Here is a 9,306-nt window from a genome sequence, read left to right on the forward strand (position 1 = left end):
GATAATTTTCCTACCCCGGTACAGACTATTCAGCTACATCATGGGGTTGAAAGAAGACAAAGATCTTATTAGATATAATGACAAATCAGTCAAAACATTAAAAATTAGCAAGGCTATTTAAATTCTGGTTTTACATATGATTTTGTTAATGATGAGCTAATCACTATGTGTACAGAGTGCCTTGAGAGAACTGGCTAATGACACTACTAGGCCACCACATTTAAAATAGTTCATCTTTCTTTCTTTATTTATTTGTGTATTATTATATTTTGAAAACAGAGTCTCACCCTGTTGCCCAGGCTGGAGTGCAGTGACGTGATCTTGGCTCACTGCAACCTCCGCCTCCTGGGTTCAAGTGATTCTCCTGCCTCAGACTCCCGAGTACCTGGGATTACAGGCGTGTGCCACCACGCCCGACCTATGTTTTTATTTATTTTTTTAATGAAAGTATAATTTGCTACCAGTCAAACACACAAATTCTGTCAGCTTAATAAGTGTGTTGTTTTTGAGACAGGATCTTGCTCTGTCACCCAGACTGGAGTGCAGTGGTGCGATCTTGGCTCACTGCAGCCTCCACCCTGTGGGCTCAAGTGACCCTCCCACCTCAGTCTCCCAAGTAACTGGGACTACAACCATGTGCCAGCCTGACCATTTTGTTTGTTTGTGGGTTTTTTTGTTTTTTTTTGAGATGGAGTCTCACTCTGTTGTCCAGGCCAGAGTGCAATGGCATGATCTCGGCTCCTGCAACTTCTGCCTCCCGGGTTCAAGCGATTCTCCTGACTCAGCCTCCAGAACAGCTGGGATTACAGGAGCACGCCACCAGGCCTGGCTAATTTTTGTATTTTTAGTAGAGACGGGGTTTCATCATGTTGGTCAGGCTGGTCTCGAACTCCTGACCTCGTGATCCCCTGGTCTCAGCCTCCCAAACTGCTGGGATTACAGGTGTGAGCCACCATGCCTAGCTTTGTTTGTGTGTTTTTGAGATGGAGTCTCACTCTGTTGCCTGGGCTGGAGTGCAGTGGCAGCTGACTGTAACCTCCAGCTCCCAGATTCAAGCAATTCTCCTGCCTCACCCTCCTGAGTAGCTGGGATTACAGGCGCCTACCACTATGCCCAGTAATTTTTTGTATTTTTGGTAGCGATGGGGTTTTACCATGTTGGCCAGGCTGGTCTCAAACTCCTGACCTTGTGATTCACCTGCCTTGACCTTCCAAAGTGCTGGGATTACAGGCCTCAGCCACTGCACCCGGCCTATTTTTAAATTTTTTTTGGTAGAGACAGGGTCTTGCCATGTTGTCCAGGCTGGTCTTGGACTCCTGAGCTCAAGCAATCCACCTGCCTCAGCCTCCCAAAGTGCTTGGATTACAGATGTGAGCCACCATGCCTGGTTGTTTAAGAAGTTTTAACACATGTATATACCTATGTAACCATTGCCCAGTTCAAGATATAGAGCATTTCCATCACCCCCCAAAATCCCTTCACGCTCTTTTCCAGTCAATACTTCCCATTTCCTGTCCTGAGAGTATCACTATTCTGACTTCTATCGCCAGAGCTTTTCTGTTCTTGAACCTCATGTAAATATAATCATACATATGTACTCTCTTGTGCTTGGTTTTAATATTTTTATGTTGCTGCATATATCAAAAGGTTATTCCTATGTAATTTTTTTTTTCATGAGGCATTTTATTTGTAAATATGTATAACATCTCTAGAAAAAAAATCCCAGGATTTTCCTTCCTGTGTATTTTCGTATTGCTTCTTCACGGTTTATGATGCCAGCTGAAATTGTCAGTACAATGAAACCAAACTGGCAGATGGAAGCAGATTATTCTGCCATTTCTCTAGATCTTTGAGTTGCACATCAAATCTGGGGCTGATCATGCCACACTTGTTTAGACTGCCTGTGAGGTTCACAACACGTTTCCCAGCTCTGTGATCATCAATGATTTCAAATTTGCCCATATAATCATTGCTTCATCATCACAGTGAAAAACCAGACGATGACTTTGGAGCATGGCCTAAGAAACTGGTGTTTGTCTCTTTTCGGCATTGTTGATCCTCTTGAGAGCATCAGCCAGGACATTCATGTGCACCACTGTGGTGGCGTGGAAAGATGGCAAAAACAGCCCTATGTGATTTTGTAAGTAGAAAATCCTAGAATACCCACAAAAACCTATTAGAACTAATGAATAAGTTCAGCAAGGTTATAGGATACAAGATTAATATACAAAAATCAATTGTAGCCAGGCAATTGAGTAAGAGGAAAGAGAACTCACATCTCCTGATTTCAAAACTTATAAAGCAGGCTGGGCGTGGTGGCTCACACTTGTAATCCTAGCACTTTGGGAGGCCGAGGCAGGTGATCACCTGAGGTCAGGAGTTCGTGACCAACCTTGTCAACATGGTGAAATCCCATCTCTACTAAAAATACAAAAAATTAGCCAGGCGTGGTGGTGGGTGCCTGTAATCCCGGCTACTTGGGGGGCTGAGGCAGGAGAATCACTTGAACATGGGAGGCAGAGGTTGCGGTGAGCTGAGATCACGCCATTGCACTCCAGCCTGGGCAACGAGAGTAAAACTCCATCTCAAAACAAAACAACAACAACAAAAACTTATAAAGCTACAGTAATCAAGACAGTGTGATACTAGCATTAGGATAATTATATAGCTGCATGGACTGACATTGAGAGTTCAGAAATAAACCCTTACATTTATGGTATAATAATTTTTGACAAAGATGTGAAAACAATTCAATGGGGAAAGAAAAGCTTTTTCAACAGATGGTGCTAAGACTCTGTCTCTACAAAAAAGTAATTTTAAAATTTGCTGAGAGTGGTGGCATGCATCTGTGGTCCCAGATACTTGGGAGGCTGAGGTGGGAGGATCACTTGGGCCCTGGAAGGTCAAGGCTGCAGTGAGCTGTGATTGATCCACTCCAGCCTGGGCAAAAGGATGGGACCCTGTCTCAAAAAAAAAAAAAAAAAAAAGGTTTGTAGGTTTGATTTGTTTGCTTTGTTTGTTTGTTCTGAGATACTTTTACAGGTAGAATTCTTAGGGTTTGTTAACAGGTTAGATGTGGAGCCCATGGGAGTGGAAGGAGGTCAAGGATGATGACAGATTTTCAGCAGAGGTGATGAGGGGATAGTTCTATCTGGAACACTCTTTTCCTAGACACTGGGTATAGTGTCCCTCATGTTATTCTGGTTTCTGCTCAAATGCCACATCTTCAGAGGGCCTTCCCTGTCCATCCTGTCTAAAATGAAATCCCTACCCTTTATTTGTTCAACCTCTGTATCAGTTAGGATTAGATTTGGCTGGCAGTAACAGAAAACTCCAAAACAGCATTTGGATAAATACATTGGAATTTTGTTTTTCTCTCTCAAATTTTAGAAATATGGAGGTAATTGTGGCGGGGGGTGTGCTGATATGGGGCAGCTTGGTGACAAGGATGCAGGTTCTATTCCATTTTGTTGCTTTGTTTTGTATGGGCATCATTCCCAAAGTTATCTCTTTTTTTTTTTAATTATTAGAATAACACACATGTATTATCTACAATTTCTATGACCACCCAGCCGGTGCACTTTGCCCACTGCCTAGACAGAGCTGATTTATCAAGATAGAGAATTGCAATAGAGAAAGTGTAACTCATGCAGAGCTGGCTGTGTGGGAGACCAGAGTTTTATTATTACTCAAATCAGTTTCCCCAGGACTGTTTCTCTATTGCAATTAAATCCATGCACCATGGGTCAGCAGTGCCCGGCCTGTAGAGACAGTAGCAGAGTCAACCTCCAGTCCAAGAGAAGTAGGCCACCGCTTGGACTGGCCTCTGGATCCGTCACCAGAGGGAGGTTACCGAACCAGGATTACTCTTATGGCAGGTAGTCATAAGGACAAGCTCCCAAACTTGTAACCGCCCAACAGGTTCACCTTGCCCACTGCCTAGACAGAGCAGATTTATCAACAGGGGAATTGCAATAAAGAAGGAGTAATTCACTCAGCGTCACCTTTGCGGGAGACCGGGGTTTTACTATTACTCAAATCAGTCTCCTCCAGCATTTGGGGATTGGAGTTTTAAGGATAATTTGGTGGGTCGGAAGCAGCTAGTGAGTCAGGAGTGCTGATTGGTTGGGTCAGAGATGAAATCATAGGGAGTTGAAGCTGTCTTGCACTGAGTCAGTTTCTGGCTGGGGGCCACAAGATCAGAAGATCCAGTTTATCAATCTGGGGGGTGCCAGCTGATCCATCAAGTGCAGGATCTGCAAAATATCTCAAGCACTATCTTAGTGATGTAATCCCCGAGAGCAATTTGGGAGGGTCAGAATCTTGTAGCCTCCAGCTGCATGACTCCTAAACCATAATTTCTAATCTTTTTTTTTTTTTTTTTTGAGACGGAGTCTTGCTCTGTCGCCCAGGCTGGAGTGCAGTGGCTGGATCTCAGCTCACTACAAGCTCCGCCTCCCAGGTTTACGCCATTCTCCTGCCTCAGCCTCCCGAGTAGCTGGGACTATAGGCGCCCGCCACCTCGCCCAGCTAGTTTTTTGTATTTATTAGTAGAGACGGGGTTTCACCGTGTTAGCCAGGATGGTCTCGATCTTCTGACCTCGTGATCCTCCCGTCTCGGCCTCCCAAAGTGCTGGGATTACAGGCTTGAGCCACCGTGCCCGGCCCATAATTTCTAATCTTTTGGCTAATTTGTTAGTCCTTCAAAGGCAGTCTGGTCTCCAGACAAGAAGAGGGTTTGTTTTGGAAAAGGGCTATTATCATCTTTGTTTTATTTTTATTATTTATTTATTTATCTTCGGGACAGAGTCTTGCTGTAGTGCCCAGAATGGAGAGCAGTGGCCCTATCTCGGCTCACTGCAACCTCTGCCTCCGGGATTTAAGCGATTCTCCTGCCTCGGCCTCCCAAGTAGCTGGGATTACAGGTGCCTGCCACCATGCCCAGCTAATTTTTGTATTTTTAGTAGAAACGGGGTTTCACCATGTTGGCCAACCTGGTCTTGAACTCCTGACCTCAAGTGATCCACTCGCCTTGGCCTCCCAAAGTGCTAGGATTACAGGCGTGAGCCACGGCACTCAGCTTCATCTTTGTTTTAAACTATAAACTAAGTTCCTCCCAAAGTTAGTTCAGCCTATGCCCAGGAATGAACAAGGACAGCTTGGAGGGTAAAAGCAAGATGGAGTTGGTTGGGTTAGATCTTTCACTGTCTCAGTAATATTTTGCAATGGGGGTTTCATGTTTGTGGGTCAAGAGCTGGGACAAGCTGAGCTAGGTGTCCTGCCTTGGGTCATGCTTTCCTGCTTATGTGGTTGTTTGCGGCATTGGGTTCCTTGTAGCTGTAGGATTCACATCTTGCTTCTTCTAAGAGGCCCGGAGGCTAGAAGTCCAAAGTCAAGGTGTTGGCAGGCTCATGCTCCCTCTGAATCTTAGAGCAGAAGACTCTCTCTTGCTGGACGCGGTGGCTCACACCTGTAATCCCAGCACTTTGGGAGGCCGAGGCGGGCGGATCATGAGGTCAGGAGATCGAGACCATCCTGCTAACGTGGTGAAACCTTGTCTCTACTAAAAAATAGAAAACATTAGCCGGGCGTGTGGCAGGCGCCTGTAGTCCCAGCTACTCGGGAGGCTGAGGCAGGAGAATAGGCTGAGGCAGGAGAATGGCGTGAACCTGGGAGGCAGAGCTTGCAGTGAGCGAAGATCATGCCACTGCACTCCAGCCTGGGCAACAGAGTGAGACTCCATCTAAAAAAAAAAAAAAAAAAAAAAACACAACACCCTCCCTTGCCTCTTCCAGCTTCCAGTGGCTCCAAGTGTTCCTTGGCTTGTGGCAGCATCACTTCCATCCCTGCCTGCATCTTCGTGTGGTCATCTTCTCTCTGTGTGTGTCCCTTCACATGACGTTCTCTCTGTGTGTCCCAAGGTTATCTCATAATCCAAGATGACTGCAGGATCTCCAGCGATTCAGCCACTCTGCCTGTCCTCCAGTCAGCAGGAAGGAGGAATGGCAAAGAAGCAGAAAGCCATAGAATAGCCCTGTCTCTTAAGGGAGGCTCCCAGAAGCTACTGAGACACTCTCACTTTCATCTCGACCAGAGCTTGGTCACATGCCTGCATCTGACTGTAGGGGAGGCTGGAAATGGGATCTTTATTCTGGGGGGCCTGAATTCACCTAAAAATTGGAGCATGGGTTAGTTTATTAGGACAAAGGGGAAATGGATATTGTGGGATATAGCTGTGTCAGTTGCGCCTGCTTTTTCTCCTAGTGCCTGGCCTAATGTATATTTAATTAGCCATGTTTACCATCTGTCTCTCCCAATCAGAATGTGGGCTGTGTAAAGCCAAAGAAGCAAACTGAGGGACAAGTTAAAAAAAAGAAAAAGAAGCCTGAGTGTGGTGGCTCATGCCTGTAATCCCCACACTTTGGAAGGCTGAGGCGGGCGAATCACCTGAAGTCAGGAGTTCGAGACCAGCCTGGCCAACATGGTGAAACCTTGTCTCTATTAAAAATACAGAAAACTAGCCAGGTGTGGTGGCACGCACTGTAATCCCAGCTCCTCAGGAGGTTGAGGGAGGAGAATCGTTTGAACCCGGGAGGCAGAGGTTGCAGTGAGCCGAGATGATGCCACTGCACTCCAGCCTGGACGACAGAGTGAGACTCTGTCTCAAAAAAAAAAAAGAAAAGAAAAGAAAGAAAAACGAAAAAGAAAATGACTGAGGCGAGTCTCAATCAATTTAGAGTTAGTTTTGCCAAGGATGAGAATATGCCCAGAAAAAAAAGACATAAGCCACAGTAGGATCTATGACCCACACTTTTTCCGAAGAGGGTTTTATGACTTCAATATTTAAAGAGGAAAGGGTGAACAGTGCGGGAAAGAGGAAAGGGAAAAAAGGGAAGGGTAGATAAAAGAGGCAAGGGGTTGCATTCCTTTGAGACTTTGATTAGCTTAGTGTTCCCTGAACCCACAGCTTACATGTGAAATGAGGAGGGTGGAGGAACAGTCAGCTATGCATTCATACTCAGTGAATGTGCATTTTTATATAAGTAAAGCAAGCATAGAATAAAGGAAGCAGTCAAATATGCATTTGTCTCAGGTGAAGGAAGGGATGACTTCTAGTCCAGTCCTTGTCCTGTACCTGTAATGATAAGCGGTCAATGTACATTGTTTGGGTGAAATTCAACAGAATTCTTTTTTAGGGTAAAGGGATTTCCTTGTGAGCAAATTGTGAGGGAGCTCCCTGGGAAGGTATGTGGCCTACCTTTGCACCTGCCTATATAGGGGCAAAATGGGAGGTGTTTTGGGTGACTCAGTTCCCAAGCTAAACACTTCCCTTTGGCATAGGGAGTTTGTTGGATTTTTGTCTTGTTCACCACATTTCCAGTGACTAGGAAAGTGCAGAGCAGATTAGGTGTTTCACAAATATGTGTTGAGCGAATAAATGACAAGGAGGGGAATTGAGAAGAGTAAGTTTAAGGAGAACATGATTGCATTGGAAGATACTGAGTTTTGGATGCCCATGCGACATATAAGACTTGATTCTCATAGGCAGCTGGAAATATAATCATGAGCTTGGGAGGGAGATGTGGCTGAAGCCCTCGACAAGAGTGATTCTTTGGGAAGGGCACCGCGAGACAGACCTACAGAAAACAGCGAGAGAGGAGACATACTCAGCCCGCTCAGTGGAATCAACCCAAGCTAGAAGTCTCCACCTCCACCCCCCGGGGGAGGGCAACTTCTTCCATAACCCACTAATAGCCCCTCTGGCCTTGCAGATCTACCTCTCTGTTTGGTTTGAGAATTCCCCTTATAAAGGGACTCTGCACAGCCCAGGTCCACTTGCCATGCTTTAGGAATCTAACCAAGCCACGACTCAGTTCCTTGGTGCAGGTTCTTGGACCCCTTCACTGCACCTGAGTGAAATAAGAGAAATGGGGACAATATGGTAAAATAAATATTGCACTTTGTCGGAATGACAAGGTGGGCTGGAGACACACTGCCTTGGCTTGGATCCCAGCTTTTCCATTCAGTTGCTGTATGACCTTGGGAAAGTCACTTAATCACCCCGTGATTGAGTTTCCTCATCTATAAAATGAGGATATTACTAGTATCCACCTTATTGGGTTGTTTTAAGGGTCAATCAGTCAATAAATAAGTAAATAATTTAGAACAATGGCGTATAGTAAGTTCTACCTAAGTGCTAGCTAATACCATAAAGCCAAATGTATTTAGCTTACAAAGCAACCATTATTTTTACTTCTCTGTTTTAAGATATCTTTTCTTTTAGGAAAGCGGTCCCCTATCTTTATGGCACTAGGCACTGGTTTCATGGAAGACAATTTTTCCACTGACCCATGTGTGTTGGGGGATGATTTCGGGGTGAAACTGTTCCACCTCAGATCATTAGGCACTAGATTTTCATAAAAAGTGCACAATCTAGATCCTTTGCATGTGCATTTCACAATAGGGTTTGTACTCCTACAAGAATCTAATGGCGCTGCTGATCTGACAGGAGACAGCTGAGGCGGTAATGTTTGCTCACCTGCTGCTCACCTCCTGCTGTGCAGCCCAGTTCCTAACAGGCCACAGACCAGTTGGGGACCCTACTTTAGGAAATTATGATTATGGGAGATGAAGATCATACACCTAAAAAAGATACTGATCTGGCATGGTGGCTCATGACTGCTAATTTTAGCACTTTGGAAGGCCAAGTCAGGAGGATTGCTTGAGCCCAGGAGTTTGAGATTGCAGTGAGCTATGATCATACCACTGCACTCTAGCCTAGGTGACAGCAAGACTCTGCCTCGTTTTTTTCTTTTTTCTTTTTTGAGACGGAGTGTCACTCTGTTGCCCAGGCTGGAACACAGTGGTGCGATCTCGGTTCACTGCAAGCTCTGCCTCCCAGGTTCACGTCATTCTTCTGCCTCAGCCTCCCAAGTAGCTGGGACTATAGGCGCCTGCCACCACGCCCAGCTAATTTTTTGTAATTTTAGTAGAGACAGGGTCTCGCTGTGTTAGCCAGGATGGTCTCAATCTCCTGACGTCATGATCTGCCTGCCTCGGCCTCCCAAAGTGCAGGGATTACAGGAATGAGTTACCGCGCCCAGCCGACTCTGTCTCTTTATAAAAAAAAGGCTGGGTATGGTGACTCACGCCTGTAATCCCAACACTTTGGTTGGGAGGCCAAGGTGGGTGGATCATGAGGTCAAGGGATCAAGACCATCCTGGCTAACACGGTGAGACCCTGTCTCTAATAAAAATACAAAAAATTAGCCAGGCGTGGTGGTGCACACCTGTAGTCCCACCTAC

The sequence above is a fragment of the Piliocolobus tephrosceles genome, chromosome 9 (assembly GCF_002776525.5).
Source record: "Piliocolobus tephrosceles isolate RC106 chromosome 9, ASM277652v3, whole genome shotgun sequence".
NCBI classification, from domain to species: Eukaryota; Metazoa; Chordata; class Mammalia; order Primates; family Cercopithecidae; genus Piliocolobus; species Piliocolobus tephrosceles.